Here is a 17412-nt window from a genome sequence, read left to right on the forward strand (position 1 = left end):
ATACCTCGAGACTTCTTTAATATTAGAAATCACGCACCGGCTCACATTCCGATGTTCAAACTTGTAAACAAGGCTGAATGGGATTTATTTTAATGCGACTCAGTGTAGCCAATGGCAATGTCCGCTTTAGGTAAAATGCCAGAAGCCTATGACAATTCTATGCAGTTCCACCTCCGACAACTTCAAAACAACTGCTAGTTGGATGTTGGCTAAAGCAGATCTCCCTACATGACAATAAACACACAAAGGTTTATACAGGTACAGTGCATTCGGAAAGTATTGCGACCCCTTCACTTATTCCACATTTTGTTACATTGCAGTCTTCTTCTAAAATGGACTGCAAATGGATTGCAATTTTTTTTGCAAATGTATTAAAAATGTAAAACTTAAATATCACATTTGCATAAGTATTCAGACTCTTTACTCAGTACTTTGTTGAAGCACCTTTGGCAGCGATTACAGCCTTGAGTCTTCTTGGGTATGACACTACAAGCTTGGCACACCGGTATTTGGGGAGTTTCTGACATTGTTTTCTGCAGATCCTCTCATGCTCTGTCAGATTGGATTGGGAGCATCGCTGCACAGCTATTTTCAGGTCTCTCCAGAGATGTTTGATCGGGTTCAAGTCCGCGTTCTGGCTGGGCAACTCAAGGACATTCAGAGACTTGTCGTGAAGCCACTCCTGCATTGTTTTGGTTGTGTGCTTAGGATCGTTGTCCAGTCTGACGTCCTGCGTGCTCTGGAGCAGGTTTTCATCAAGGATTTCTCTGTACTTCACCCCAATGACCAAGGCCCTTCTCCCCCAACTGCTCAGTTTGGCCGGGTGGCAAGCTCTAGAAAGAGTCTGGGTGGTTCCAAACTTCTTCAATTTAAGAATGATGGAGGCCACTGTGTTCTTGGGGACATTTAATGCTGCAGACAATTTTTGGCTAACATGGAAGAGGTCCTATGAAGACTTGAAAGAGTACTATAGACTACTGGGAAACTTACAGAAGTGTGATTTCTTCTGTAGACATTAAATCCACTGCAATGTATTTAGGCACCACAACTGCAAAATGTGACAAGTGAGAACTAATACCAGGTTCAAGTGAGCTCAGACATGATATGGCGGCCTCACATTAACCAAATCCATTCCACAGGAAACAGCACAACAATTGAGAGAGAAAATGCACAGAGAGCTCCTGGGAGTGACACACAGGGAGCTGTAGAGGACAGTGGGGTGGTACAGGGACCCCAGGCTGAAAGAAGGGAATGTGTGGATGAAGGTGCTGCTATAGCAGAAGCTATAATGGAGGATGTGCAGAAGCCTCCAGACAATCCAAGGCAGTACCTGGAATGACAGCGCCACCCACCAGATTAACTGGATTTATTAACAATCAAACACAACCAAAAACTAAGACTGTTCAAGTTCATGTCCAATAAGCAAATTGACTGCATCAGGTTCTGTGAAATATGATGGGTTGTGGTTTGGTAAAGATTAAATCTGATTGTACAAGGGAGCGAATGCTGGGTTCTGTTAATTACTGATGTCCACTCCTCTTGATACTACCCATCCTGGGTCCGGGAGCGTAATCATCAACCGACACTAATTAGCATAACGCAACAGACATAAATATTACTAGAAAATATTACCATTCATGAAATCACAAGTGGAATATATTGAAACACAGCTTAGCCTTTTGTTAATCACCCTGTCATCTCAGATTTTGAAAATATGCTTTACAGCCAAAGCAAGACAAGCATTTGTGTAAGTTTATCGATAGCCTAGCATAGCATTATGCATAGCTAGCAGCAGGCAACCTGGTCACGAAAATCAGAAAAGCAATCAAATTAAATTGTTTACCTTTGATGAGCTTCGGATGTTTTCACTGACGAGACTTCCTGTTAGATAGCAAATGTTCCTTTTTTCCAAAAATATTATTTTTGTAGGCGAAATAGCTCCGTTTGTTCTTCACGTTTGGCTGAGAAATCGACCAGAACACCGAAAAATATTCCAAATTAGCTCCATAATATCGACAGAAACATGGCAAACGTTGTTTATAGTCAATCCTCAAGGTGTTTTTCAAATATCTTCGATAATATATCAACTGGGACCGGTGGCTTCTTAGTAGGAGAGAGAGAAACAATGGCCGCATTTGTCCTTTACGCACAAAACACTCAGCTGACCACTGACGCAATGTTGACGTTCAGGCTCATTTTTCAAAATAAAAGCCTGAAACTATGTATTGTGACACTAGACACATTAGGGAAGCCATAGAAAAAGGAATCTGGTTGATATCTCATTCACTACTCAATAGGGACGCATAGGAACGCATAGCTTTCTAAATAAGAGTCCCTTCCTGATTGGATTTTTCTCAGGCTTTCGCCTGCAATATCAGTTCTGTTATACTCACAGACAATATTTTTACAGTTTTGGAAACTTTAGAGTGTTTTCTATCCTAAGCTGTCAATTGTATGCATATTCTAGCATCTTGTCCTGACAAAATAGCCATTTACTTTGGGGACGTTATTTTTCCAAAAATGAAAATAGTGCCCCCTAGATTCAAGAGGTTTTAAGGACCAAGCACACTTGGTCGTGCGCAGTGTTACGCCATGTTATTCTTGTATTGCTAACTAGAAACATTAGTAAATGTTAAGGTCAAGTTCACATCCTTGTATTGGGAGTCGCGAAGACACTACAGAGCCGTTAATGTCCATGGTGACATTTAAGCTTGATGTGATTTTCTCTGGATGAGGGATTGTGGCTGTAGCACATAGCATACAGATTCAATTAACATTTTATTTAGTCACATGCACAGGGTCGTGGATATAGTTACAGTGTACAGTTAAATACTTAAGCTCCGAACTCCAACAGTGGAGGTGTGAATGAAACAATAATAATAATAAAATGAATATTAATATAATAATAATAATAATAATTACAACTGGCAATGATAACTATAAATAAACATTTGGGTGTAGGCAGGGTAATTGTCTGTTTTGGGGGGAGTCCAAAGGGGGAGCAGCAGGGGTGATACATGGGGAGTAGGTACTGTAGCTGACTAGTGGTGGCTATTCAGCAGCCTGATGGTCGGTGGTCAGAAGCTATTGACCGATCTGTTAGTTATGGCCATAATGCGCCTGTATTGTCCTCGTCGGAGTGATGGAAGTGGGGGGAACAGGCTGTGGCTTTGGTAGCTGATCCCTGATGATCTTTTTGCCTTCCTGCGACACCTGGTGTTGTAGGTGTCCTGGAGGGCAAGCAGTGTGCACCCAATGGTGCATTGCGCTGAGCGTACCACCCTCTGTAGAGCCTTGCGGTCAGAGGTGGTAGAGATGCCATAGAACACTGTCAAGCATGGACTGAATTTCTTCAACCTCCTGAGATTAGAGTCGCTGTTGTGCCTTCTTCAACATGGTGTCTGTGTGGTTTGACCATTTCAGCTCCTCGGAGATGTGCACTGTGATGGCATTTTCTGTTAACCCTTACTAATGCTTGTGTACTAAAATATCCTTCTTTAAGCCTAGAGGCATTGGGATTGAGATTATTAAAGAAACTAACTCATATAAGATAGAAAAGTGTGTGGGCATTAATAGAGGCCTGTGTGTGTAGAATGACCCCATGATGTCTGGGCACTCAGCCAAGACCTGACAGAAACCATCTGGTTCCTCTTTGCTAAACTGGGGACAGAGTAAAGATTATATCCTGTACACCAGTGATAAAGCTGTTGTTCTGTTTGGAGCTGTTGTTCTGTTCTGTTTGTTCTCTGTGTGTGTGTGATAGGGTTGCACATTTTGGGGAATATTCAGAGGTGGAAACTTTCCGTGGGAATTAATGGGTATATATGGGAATTAACGAAAATATATGAGAATTAACGGAAATATATGCAAATTAATATTAATACCATTTAAATGTAGATGTTTTTTGCATTGGATATATTTAGCATATCATATGGAGACAGAAAAATAAACATTTTACCTTAAGTAGACAAAATTGCAAATGATTAAATCCTTCCAATAGAAAAAAAAACATTTAGTTACGAATTTAACTTTAATTAAATGAGTTGACTCTTCACATGGGATGATTTCACTGAACAACAAAAGAAAGGGAATATTGAATGATCCCCAATGATCCATCGCATCTCCCAAAAACTTTTTCAACATACATCTGTAAAATGATAGTCTAGAAACTAAAGCTTTGGTTGTCTTCATCTTAGGCTTCCATGTATTTTCCCTGGACCTCTTCTGGCTTGTTGTCAGGCTCAAAAAGCATTCAATTTGCCCAGATGGCCACCAAATCTTCAACCCTTGTATTGGTCAGCCTGTTGCATGCTTTGGTGTGTGTGTTCCCAAACAAGGACTAGTTGCGCTGTGAGGCGGCTGATGTTGGTGGGATTTGTAGGATGATGGAGGCAACAGGGGAAAGAGCCTCAGATCCACAAAGTCCCTTCCACCAGGTGGCTGATGAGATATGTTGGCACGACTGCCATACTGCATCTCCATCCCAAAGCCCTTGCTTGGATGTGTACTACGCCAACCTGCAAAGAACCTTGCGCTCATTCAGGCCAAGGTGGAGAGACACGGTAGTGATGACATCATAGGCCTTGTTGATCTAGGCACCAGACAGGATGCTCTTGCTAACATACTTGTGGTCCAACAAGTGCACTGCTTCGTGTATGGGCTTCAGGCAGAAGTCTTCATGCTTTTTGATTTATTTCAGAACTTGCTTGGAGCAACAGTAAAGTGGGCAGGGCAGTACGGATTTCTTCTCTTACATCTGCAAGCAGAGTCTGAACATCAGACAGGATGGCATTGTCTCCCTCAATCCGTGCAATGGCTACTGCTATAGGTTTCAGGAGTTTCAGGCTGCTTACCCCTCTCTCCCAAAATACATCATCCAGGTGGATCGTCTTGATTGGGCTGTCCATATCGGCAGACTGTGATATGGCCATGTCTTGGAGAGACTCCTTCCCCTACAGGAGACTGTCAAACATGATGACAACACCACCCCAAAGGGTGTTGCTGGGCAGCTTCAATGTGGTGCTCTTATTCTTCTCACTTTGCTTGGTGAGGTAGATTGCTGCTATAACTTCATGACCCTTCACATACCTAACCATTTCCTTGGCTCTCTTGCAGGTTATCCATTGTTTTCAGTGCCATGATGTCCTTGAAGAGCAGAATCAATGCATGAGCAGCACAGCCAATGGGTGTGCGGTGAGGGTAGGACTCCCACTTCAGACCAAGCAGCCTTCATGTTCGCAACATTGTCTGTCACCAGTGCAAATACCTTCTGTGGTCCAAGGTCATTGATGACTGCCTTCAGCTCATCTGCAATGTAGAGACCGGTGTGTCCATTGTCCCTTGTGTCTGTGCTTTTGTAGAATACTGGTTTTGGGGTGGAGATGATGTAGTTAATTATTCCTTGCCCACGAACATTCAACCACCCATCAGAGATGATTGCAATTACCGTCTGCTTTCTCTATGATTTGCTTGACCTTCATTTGAACTCTGTTGAACTCTGCATCCAGCAAATGAGTAGATTCATTCAGAAATCTCTTCCAAACACATTGCCCGTGAGCATCAGAGGTGAACCAGTTGCATACACAGCTCGAGCAAGACATTCATCAGCTTTTCTCTGGCTACGTTCCTCCATTGAGTCAAAAACACTTTGGATTCCAGGAGGACCATGGGCTGCTGATATCAATAAGGTGTATGATTCATCATTTTCACATCATTTTCACTTCCATATTCCAAGGTAAGAGGTTTTTAGGTTGTAGTTACCTTTGACTATTGGATGTTCTTTAAAAAAATATATATATATTTTGTAAATCTTTTTACCCCCTTTTTCTACCTAATTTCATGGTATCCAATTGTTAGTAGCTACTATCTTGTCTCATCGCTACAACTCCCGTACGGGCTCGGGAGAGACGAAGGTCGAAAGTCATGCGTCCTCCGGTACACAACCCAACCAAGCCACCCTGCTTCTTAACACAGTGCGCATCCAACCCGGAAGCCAGCCGCACCAATGTGTCGGAGGAAACACCGTGCACCTGGTGACCTTGGTTAGCGCCCGGCCCGCCACAGGAGTCGCTGCTGCGCGATGAGACAAGTATATCCCTACCGGCCAAACCCTCCCTAACCCAGACGACGCTAGGCCAATTGTGCGTCGCCCCACGGACCTCCCGGTCACGGCCGGTTGCGACAGAGCCTGGGCGCGAACCCAGAGTCTCTGGTAGCCCTTAACCACTGCGCCACCCGGGAGGCGACTATTGGATGTCATTATAGGCACTATAGTATTGCCAGTTTAACAGTATAGCTTCCATCCCTCTCCTCGCCCCTACCTGGGCTCGAACCAGGAACACATCGACAACAGCCACACTTGAAGCAGCGTTACCCATCGCTCCACAAAAGCCGCGGCCCTTGCAGAGCAAGGGGAATAATTACTCCAAGTCTCAGAGCGAGTGACGTTTGAAACGCTATTGGAGCGCACCCCGCTAACTAGCTAGCCATTTCACATCGGTTACACCAGCCATTAGGCTGATAGGCTTGAAGTCATAAACAGAGCTGTGCTTGCGAAGAGCTGCTGGCAAAACGCACGAAAGTGCTGTTTGAATGAATTATGAGCCTGCTGCTGCCTACCATCGCTCAGTCAGACTGCTCTATCAAATCATAGACTTAATTATAACATAGCACACAGAAATACGAGCCTTTGGTCATTAATATGGTCGAATCCGGAAACAATCATTTTGAAAACAAAACGTTTATTATTTCAGTGAAATACGGAACCGTTAGGTATTTTATCTAACGGGTGGCATCCTTAAGTCTAAATATTCTTGTTACATTGCACAACCTTCAATGTTATGTCATAATTACGTAAAATTCTGGCAAATTAATTCGCAATGAGCCAGGCTGCCCAAACTGTTGCATATACCCTGACTCTGCGTACAATGAACGCAAGAGAAATGACAATTTCACCTGGTTAATATTTCCTGCTAACCTGGATTTCTTTTAGCTAAAAATGGTTTAAAAATATATACTTCTGTGTATTGATTTTAAGAAAGGCATTGGTGTTATGGTTAGATACAGTTGTCCAACGATTGTGCTTTTTTCGTAAATGCACTTTTGTTAAATCATCCCCCAGCGTTGCATCGATTATATGCAACGCAGGACACACTAGATAAACTAGTAATATCATCACCCATGTGTAGTTATAACTAGTGATTATGATTGATTGATTGTTTTTTATAAGATAAGTTTAATGCTAGCTAGCAACTTACCTTGGCTTCTACTGCATTCGCGTAACAGGCAGGCTCCTCGTAGAGTGCAATGAGAGGCAGGTGGTTAGAGCGTTGGACTAGTTAACTGTAAGGTTGCAAGATTGGCTCCCCCGATCTGACAAGGTGAAAATCTGTCGTTCTGCCCCTGAAGGAGGCAGTTAACCCACCGTTCCTAGGCCGTCATTGAAAATAAGAATGTGTTCTTAATTGACATGCCGAGTTAAATGAAGGTATATTTTTTATTTTTTTAATCAGCAAAATCGGCGCCCAAAAATACCGATTTCCGATTGTTATGAAAACTTCAAATGGGCCCTAATTAATCGGCCATTCCGATTAATCGGTCGACCTCTAGTTGCTTGTTGTGAGCGCTGAGGGAACTTTATGCACTTGGCCAGATGATTCTGCAGCTTTGTTGCATTCTTCACATTTGATTTGGCACAGTATACAAATGTACACAGCTTTTCTTTCTACATTAGCTGCAGTGAAATGTTTCCACACATCAGATAGTGCCCGTGGCATTTTCCTGTAAAGATAATAAAAAAGAGTAAAAAAACAACAAATACAATTCCATGTACAGATAAATAGTTAACCAGTTAGATTAAACAACTCCATTGTAAGGTAAATGTTTTAAAATGAAACATGTATGGAAACAGGTAAATTAACACTCCTCAGTTAGCAGGCTCAAGCAAGCTAAAACCCATATGGTAGCAAAAATGAACTAGCAGAAATTGGTAACAAGTTAGAAATGATTTAAACACACTTTGCTGTAGGCTGCTATTTACCAGTTAACAAAAATAATGTATGTCATATAAAATATATTCACACAAATCCAGTGTTGTAATCAAAACTTACCAGAAAGCATGTAGTCCTTGGTTCAGACAGTGTAGTAGTGTGGGCTCAATAGCATCTCAGTAGTATGCAAGATCATGAGAATCAGCGCTTTACATTTTATGGAAGAGTGCCATGCATATGTGATGGAAGATTGCACTGTGCATGCAGAGGGTTGCAATTCCATTGAATTAGGGATAGTTTAATCAAAATATGCCACAAGACCTAGAATTGCCTTATGTGTATCTGACAAAAAAGTTCACTGTTATAAGCTAACTTTTTTTTAGGAATTTAAGCAAAATCCCCAAAATTCCAGAGAATAACTTCCCATGAAAAAATTCCGGAAAGTTAAGGCTTCCGTATTCTTTGCATGGGGGGCTCTCCCTCCATTCCTTGTGTGTGGTGCGACCAGCCTCCTTATTGCAATACATTATCAATAAAAGTAATACCTTGATTGATTATTGACTTTGCCTTTCCTCATTATTAGTTAAAGGTAGAATTTCCACAACAGTACACTGAGGAACTGAACGTTTTTGACAGTCTCCATGTTGATGAGGATGGGGGCATGCCCAGCCTGGTTCCTCCTGAAGTCCACAATCGGCTCCTTTGTTTAGCTGATGTTGAGCGAGAGGTTGTTTACCTGGCACCATATCGTCAGAATGCCTCCATCCTCCCTGCGGGCCCCCTCGTAGTTGTTTGTAATCAGACCTACAGTTGAAGGTCTGAAGTTTACATACACTTTAGCCAAATACATTTAAACACAGTTTTTCACAATTCCTGACATTTAATCCTTGTAAAAATCCCCTGTCTTTTGTCAGTTAGAATCCCCACTTATTTTAAGAATGTGAAATGTTAAAATAATAGGAGAGAGAATGATTTATTTCAGCTTTAATTTGTTTCATCACATTCCCAGAAGTTTACATACACTCAATTAGTATTTGCTAACATTGCCTTTAAATTGTTTAACTTGGGTCAAACGTTTCGGGTAGCCTTCCACAAGCTTCCCACAATAAGTTGGATGAATTTTGGCCCATTCCTCCTGACAGAGCTGGTGTAACTGAGTCAGGTCTGTAGGCCTCCTTGCTCGCACATGCTTTTTCAGTTCTGCCCACAAATTTTCTATAGGATTGAGGTCAGGGCTTTGTGATGGTCACTCCAATACCTTGACTTTGTTGTCCTTAAGCCATGTTGCCACAACTTTGGAAGTATGCTTGGGGTCATTGTCCATTTGGAAGACCCATTTGTGACCAAGCTTTAACTTCCTGACTGATGTCTTGAGATGTTGCTTCAATGCAGGGTAGCTTAGTGGTTAGAGCGTTGGACTAGTAACCGGAAGGTTGCAAGTTCTAAACCCCTGAGCTGATAAGGTACAAATCTGTTGTTCTGCCCCTGAACAGGCAGTTAACCCACTGTTCCTAGGCCATCATTGAAAATAAGAATATGTTCTTAACTGACTTGCCTAGTAAAATAAAATATCCACATAATTTTCAATTCCTCATGATGCCATCTATTTTGTGAAGTGCACAGCCCCTCCTGTAGCAAAGCAGCCCCACAACATGATGCTGCCACTTCCGTGCTTCACGGTTGTTCTTCAGCTTGCAAGCATCTCCCTTTTTCCTCCAAACATAACGATGGTCATTATGGCCAAATAGGTCTACTTTTTTGTCATCAGACCAGAGGACATTTCTCCAAAAAGTACGATCTTTGTCACCATGTGCAGTTGCAAACCATAGTCTGTCTTTTTTAGGGCGGTTTTGAAGCAGTTGCTTCTTCCCTTGCTGAGCTGCCTTTTAGGTTATGTTGATATAGGACTCGTTTTACTGTGGATATAGATACTTTTGTACCTGATTCCTCCAGCATCTTCACATGGTCCTTTGCTGTTGTTCTGGGATTGATTTGCACTTTTCGCACCAAAGTACGTTCATCTCTAGGAGACAGAACGTGTCTCCTTCCTGAGCAGTATGACGGCTGTGCGGTACACTTGCGTACTATTGTTTGTACAGATGAACGTGGTACGTTCAGGCGTTTGGAAATTGCTCCCAAGGATGAACCAGACTTGTGGATGTCTTACAATTCTTTTTCTGAGGTCTTGGCTGATTTCTTTAGATTTTTCCATGATGTGATTTTGATTTTTCCATGTCAAGCAAAGAGGCACTGAGTTTGAAGTTAGGCCTTGAAATACATCCACAGGTACACCTCCAATTGACTCAAATGATGTCAATTAGCCTATCAGAAGCCTCTAAAGCCATTACATCATTTTCTGGAATTTTCCAAGCTGTTTAAAAGGCACAGTCAACTTAGTGTATGTAAACTTCTGACCCATTGGATTTCTGATACAGTGAATTAGAAGTGAAATAATCTGTCTGTTAACAATTGTTGGAACAATGACTTGTGTCATGCACAGTAGATGTCCTAACCGACTTGCCAAAACTATAGTTTGTTAACAAGAAATTTGTGAAGTTGTTGAAAAATGTGTTTTAATGACTCCAACCTAAGTATATGTACACTTCCAACTTCAACTGTACTACTGTCGTGTCGTCAGAAAACTTGATGATTGAGTTGGAACTGTGTGAGGCCACGCAGTTGTGGGTATACGGGAAGTACAGGGTGGGACTGAGGACCCACCCTTGTGTGGCCCCCGTGTTGAGGATCAGTGTGGATGAGGTCATGTTGCCTACCTTCAACACCTGGGGGTGCCCCATCAGGTAGTCCAGTACCCAGTTGCAAAGGGATGAGTTCAGTCCCAGGGCTGTGAGCTTTGTGTTGAGCTTGGAGGGCACTATGGTATTAAAGGCCTAGCTGAACAGCATCCTGACATATGCATTCCTCTTGTCCAGGTGGGTAAGGGCTGTGTGCAGTGCAATGGCAATTGTGTTGTCTGTGGATCTGTAGGGTGGTAAGTGAATTGGAGCGGGTTGAGTGTGTCGGGGAGGGAGGAGGTGATGTAGTCTTTGACTAGCCTCTCGAAGCACTTCATGAGGACGGAAGTGAGTGCTACTGGTCAGTAGTCATTCAGTTCAGTAACTGTCCCTTTCTTGGGCACGGGGATGATAGTGGACATCTGAGCTAAAAATAGATTTAAAATGTCCGGAAACAGCTAGCTGTTCTGCACATGCTCTGAGGGGTCGCCTAGGGATGCCGTCTGGGCCGGCAACCTTGCGAGGGCTAACATATTCCAGTCCACGTGATCAAAACAGTCTTGGAGCATGGATTCTGATTGGTCAGACCAGTGGAACATCCCTTGAGTCTTTGTTTGTAGGCGGGAAGGAGTAAAATTGAGTCATGGTCAGATATGCAGAAAGGAGGACGGGAGATGGCCTTATATCCAAGTTGAAAAAGCGTGTAGCAGTGGTCTCACGTAGAATGCCAGTTGGATAGTCAGTGTTGATAGTAATTAGGGGGCACGGTTCTCAAATTACTTTTGTTGAAGTCCCCTGTGACAATGAATGCTGCCTCTGTGTACGCAGTCTCCGGTTTGTTCAGGGTCCAATGAAGATCTTTGAACGCATTTTTGGTGTCTGCTTGGGGTGGGATTTACATAGCCGTGGCTATAATCCCTGAGAACGCTCTCTCTCTGAAGATAAAAAGTGAGACATTTGATGACAAAGTATTTCAAGTCGAGAGAGCAGAAGCTTGCAAGTCCCTATACGTTTTCTCCATCGCACGACTTATTGGTCATAAAACAGAGCCCTCCACCTTTCTTCCTACCAGAGAGAGCCTTCTTCCTATCCACTTGATGAACTGTAAAACCCGTTGGTTGTATATAATCAGTTTGGATTTCGTAGGAAAACCAGGTCTCAGAAAAACAGTATGTTGCAGAATCTGATGTCCATCTGGAAGGAGATCCTCGTTTTGAGTTTGTCAAGTTTATTCACTAATGATTGAACATTGTTGAGTAGTATGCAGGCATTGGAGGCTTTGGAACCCAATCTCTCACCTCACACATCACCCCAGTTATACCACATATTAATCATCCTGGAATCCTGGTAATCAAGGGATCTGAGATATAGAACAAATGCAATTATTTTGTTCTGTTCTGTTGTAGGCCTCAGTTGAATGCTTAATAATTGCTTTGTGTCTCAGTTCCACCTCTCGTTGTTCTAGAGTGGGTCTCTGGTGTCATCAGCCTCTGATATTTTAGGTACTACCTTGCTAAAATATTGTTGTTATGGACAGTGAATTTATGACTGACCAATTAATGGTAATATCTTAATAGGACATTTGACACTTCAGCTCTTTCGATATTTCCCTACAAAAAACATTGATTGCTCTTCCTTAGCATGCTCTTCTTTAGCATGGTGAATTTAGCCTTTTCAGGAGTACGTTTCAAGTAATTATTTATAGCCTATTACAACGCTTCTCCATGAATATATCTTCGGGGAAGATATTGTAGCAAGTTCAAGGGTGTGGGCTTTCCACTTCACCAAGTCCAATAACCAAACACGCACAAGGAACACAACTAGAATGCAAATGGGGAGTTTATTAGGGAGTTTTGCACACTGGTGAAAAGGAGGGAATTCACCAACCATTTCACAGTCCACAATTCGTTCTCGTTATCTTTTCTGTTCTCCAGGAGTAATCCTAAAACTCGGGTCCTCAGCCAAAACGGTTCGGTACATAGTGCGGGTAATCAGACAGTCGAGGTCACAACAGGTAATAACACGGATATTTTTCTCTCTTCTCACTCTATTCATAACACACTCTTCATAACACACTCTTCCCTCTCTGTTCTCTGCCCCTTTGTGCAGGTCGCTTCCTCTTTTATCCCCAAGCCCTCCTTGGCTTAACGATCCACAGGGTCGCCTCTGTGGGCAGGAAGGTCATATAAGGCTCGGGGGTGGAGCCAGCGGGCTGCAAGGTATCTCCCTTCAATCACCACTCCCCTCACCTCTCCCTGCCATCTGCCACAATATCTATCAGGTTAACTTCGAAGCACTCACATCTGTGTTAACGAGACAATCACTGATATGATGTCAGCTGGTCCTTTTGTGGCAGGGCTGAAATGCAGTGGAAATGTTTTTTTGGGATTCAGTTCATGGCAAAGAGGGACTTTGCAATTAATTGCAATTCATCTGATCACTCTTCATAACATTCTGGAATATATGCAAATTGCCGTCATACAAACTGAGGCAGCAGACTTTGTGAAAATGAATATTTGTGTCATTCTCAAAACTTTTGGCCACGACTGTATATTGTAAATACACTTGATTGTAAAACATGTTATATTTTGGTTTTGTCCATCGTGGGTTATCTGTATTTCTGTACCCCCCTATTGTTCTCTCTTGCCTGACCTTCAACTAGCAAGGTATGTTGTCCTTGGCTCTGCAATTTTTAAATATAAAACCGTGGTAATGTTACACAATGTGCTGTTATGCAACCATAAGTTTTGTTACAATGTGGACAATATAAATATTTATGTTAACAAATTTTAAGGAGCTCGCTAAGTAGGGTACCTATTGTAACTTGTGGGTACTTAGGACAGTGTTTGAGTGAGTTTCCATGTGCTAGCGCAGGTAACTGAGAGCTGTGACTGCGCCAAGGGCTAACATATTGTGCATTGTCTCTTCATGCGCAGGTATGTCTTTTATTTTTTCCGAATTATGTTGTATATCATTTTACTTGTATTGTGTGCTGTTGTGCACTGAATGTGTGCACGCAGCACCTGTTATTTCTTTTTGGTTCTCGCTTGCCTGACCTTCAGCCCCATGCGCTAACATATCGTGCGATGTCTCTAAGTGCGCAGGGCAAATAAAAATCCAACAAGCAGACCTCCAGTTGTGGCAGTGTCCTCATTAAATTACACAACGCAGAATGAACCACGCTTCAATTTAAGTTCATTAACATTTCTGTAAATGGGTAGAAATGTTTTGTAATCTCATTAACATTTCTGTAAATGGGTAGAAATGTGTTGTAATCTAACACAGTCATTCCTGTAGTGGTAGGTAGGCTACAGGACCTTTAATAGACATCACAAATGTTTCTTCACTTGAGACTGATTTAGAAAGGGAGTCTCTGGATTACACCCGAACTACACCAGGTGTAACAACACTGCTCCAACCCTCCAGGACTCCAAGACCCAAAACAGAACCATGTGAGACCATGTTTGGCTGAGAAAACACTATGAACATTGATATGAAATATGGCAAGCCCTCTTACTGTCTGGCATGTTTTCCAGACAGCCTCCTAAAGAACAGGCCGTTCAAGACCAACCAGGAAGTCGAGCCTGAATCCCGCTCAAGTTTTCCCATGGTGAGACTGCCTGAAACCAAGCCATTGTTGTGTGTACTGGTTAATTATTTATAGCTAGACCTTCATTGGGAAATCTAATCTGCAGGGTACATGAGGTTACGCTCCCCAGTTTCTGTGTTGTTGTGGGTTTGTATGTATTTATGTGTGTATTTCAGGAAATGGCTTCCTGAAGTCCAAAGCAGCTGAATGGTCGGCCCCATCGACAATTGGAGCTCTGACAATTGGAGCTCTGACCCTGCCCTCTCGTCAGAGGATACAGCTGTCTACCGACTCCTTCTGCAGCTTTAAAATACAGTGTTCCTTTGTTATGCAAGAGAGCTTCTTGGTATGACCTGTGTTTTGTTGTTGGTCTGTATAATTGTTGTAAAGTATTTAGTAGACGTCCTGCAGACGTATGTGTATTTCAAAAGGACTGTTTTTGATTATTGAAATTGTTCACATTACGTTAGTAATTCTGTTTTTTTCCCAGGGGGGAAGAGGAAGGGACCTTGGAAGTGCTTACGCAAGAGACCTGTGGGCAGACATATACCCGTAGTGTGCATAGACTGAGTACATACTATGTAAGACCTGGGTGGACCATCCCCTGTATTTTGGTTAGCGTGCAAAGAACGGGTAAGTGGTTAAGGTAGGAGAGGGGGTTCTTTAACTTTTACTTTCTTTGCTTTCATTCTGTCCAGCTCCTTTTCCCCCACCTTACTATGTGAAGGAAATAATTCCCTGTTAATGGTAAACTTCTCTGCCTCTGTCATACCTTACCCGCACTTACAATCACATAGCTCTTTCACTCCACGGGGAGTTGAGTGTAGCAGGGTGTTGCATTCCCTCCAAGAGGTGTGTGTGTGTAACACCCGAGCAGGTCTCCATGTTCTCTAAAGTTAAAAGTGACTTTGCTGAAGTGGGTCAGATAGGCTGTGACATGCAATGGGCACTGCTGCAGTGAAATAGTTAATGTCATGCACATAAGGGGCACGTGCCCTCTGATTTGTTGTATTTTCTGTAATACTACTAGCTGCTTAGCAATTTTATGAAGTTGGCTTTAGCTATCCCAGATAGGTACCCAACCTCATAACTAGCTACCAAGAAGCTATTTCAGGCTCAGTCACTTTAGAGTAGCTAGCTTGTCTATCTTAGCTGGCATTCCTGCTGGCAAGGTTGGTAGACTTTAGTTTATGTTTGCTTTTACTGAATATGACACACTCCTTTCAATATTTTACACCAATTTTAGCAGAGATGCAGAAAAGCATTGTTTCTTTAAAAGAACCACCAGTCAGGAGGATAAAAACAGCTCAAGTATGCTTAGACATGCAGAAAAATAAACATGTTTTTTTTACAAATAATTAAGCATAAAGATTGTGGCTTTGGATTGCAGGAAAAGGCTGTTTTCAGTTTGGAAAAATTCTCCAATTTAACGGGGGGCCTTTCTCCGGACACCCCCTCAGCCATCCTCACTTTGTACCCCTGTTTACAGACTCCAAATCAAATTTTATTGGTCATATACACATATAGATCAGATATTATTGTGGGTGTAGCACACAGATGCTGTCCCAGGTTTAGGTCAATGATTTACCTGTGCTGTAGAGACTGTTCCCCCAATCATTAAATATCTGTTAACAAACTAGTATCGATGGAAAAGGATGTGAGTTTAAAAAAAAATATTTTACTAATATTCCAGTTGGGTAACATTCTTAGGCTGGTATTAAATCAATTCCAGATACGGCTTTGACATATGGGCAGCCACACACACACACGGTACGCTTGGTCGAATCTATTCCTGTAATATCCCAGTTATGACATGAAACTGTTTCCCTAATAACAGTGTTACAAATTCCCTTCCAGTGACTTAATTAACACTACCTCACAACCCTGAGCTGCACACTCCACTCCTCATCCCCTATGATTGGAGCCTAAGAGTCTACCATAACTGCCTCTCAAAACTCTTCCTGACCTGTGTGACCTGTGCCCCGATAGGTTGCTAGGGAGGTCACTACGGTGCTGGACATTTGCCCATCCACTTGATCTGCTAGAGCCAGGTCGCTCTCTCTCATGGTCCTTTGTCTCATTGGATTTGTGACTTTGCTGACACCACTACAGTATGGTGGCCAACAGAGACCACACAGGGTACTTTCCTCTGGTTCCTGCACTGGGGACTTGACAGCCTCAGTTGGGGAATCTCCACCGTGCATGCTCTCCTCTGCTGAGGCATGGCCGGGCCTCAGTTGGGGAGCTACCACCGCTGGGCCTGCTCTCCTCCCCCGGCCCTGGACATGGGGGCCTCATGGCCCACCTGAACCTGCCTCTCAAACTCTCAAACCTGTGTGACCTGTGCCCTGATGTTGCTAGGGAGGTTATTGGGGAGCCGGACATCTGCCCACCCTCTTGACTCTGCAGGTCGCACAATGCTTGAAATCTCCCTCAAGCATTGGCAGATAGCAACATCTTATCAACATCTTATACTCGTCGCCAAACCCACTGGCTACAGGTTATCTACAAGTCTGCTAGGTAAAGCCCCGCCTTATCTCAGTTCACTGGTCACCATAGCAGCACCCACTCGTAGCACGCGCTCCAGCAGGTATACCTCACTGGTCACCCCCAAAGCCAATTCTTCCTTTGGTCGTCTTTCCTTCCAGTTCTCTGCTGCCCATGACTGGAACGAATTGCAAAAATCTCTGAAGCTGGAGACTCACATCTCACTCACTAGCTTTAAGCACCAGCTGTCAGAGCAGTTTACAGATCACAGCACCTGTACTTAGCCTATCTGTAAACAGCCCATCTATCTACCTACCTCATCCCCATACTGGTATTTATTTATTTAGCTCCTTTGCACCCCAGTATCTCTACCTGCACATTCATTTTCTGCCGATCTACTATTCCAGTGTTTAATTGCTATATTGTAATTACTTCACCACCATGGTCTATTTATTTCCTTAACTTACCTCATTTACACTCACTGTATATAGACTTTTTGTTTTCTTTTGTTCTACTGTATTATTGACTGTTTTGTTTATTCCATGTGTAACTCGGTATGTGTCAAATTGCTACGCTTTATCTTGGCCAGGTCGCAGTTGCAAATTAGAACTTT

This window comes from Oncorhynchus tshawytscha, linkage group LG12 (genome assembly GCF_018296145.1).
Source record: "Oncorhynchus tshawytscha isolate Ot180627B linkage group LG12, Otsh_v2.0, whole genome shotgun sequence".
In the NCBI taxonomy this organism is placed as follows: Eukaryota; Metazoa; Chordata; class Actinopteri; order Salmoniformes; family Salmonidae; genus Oncorhynchus; species Oncorhynchus tshawytscha.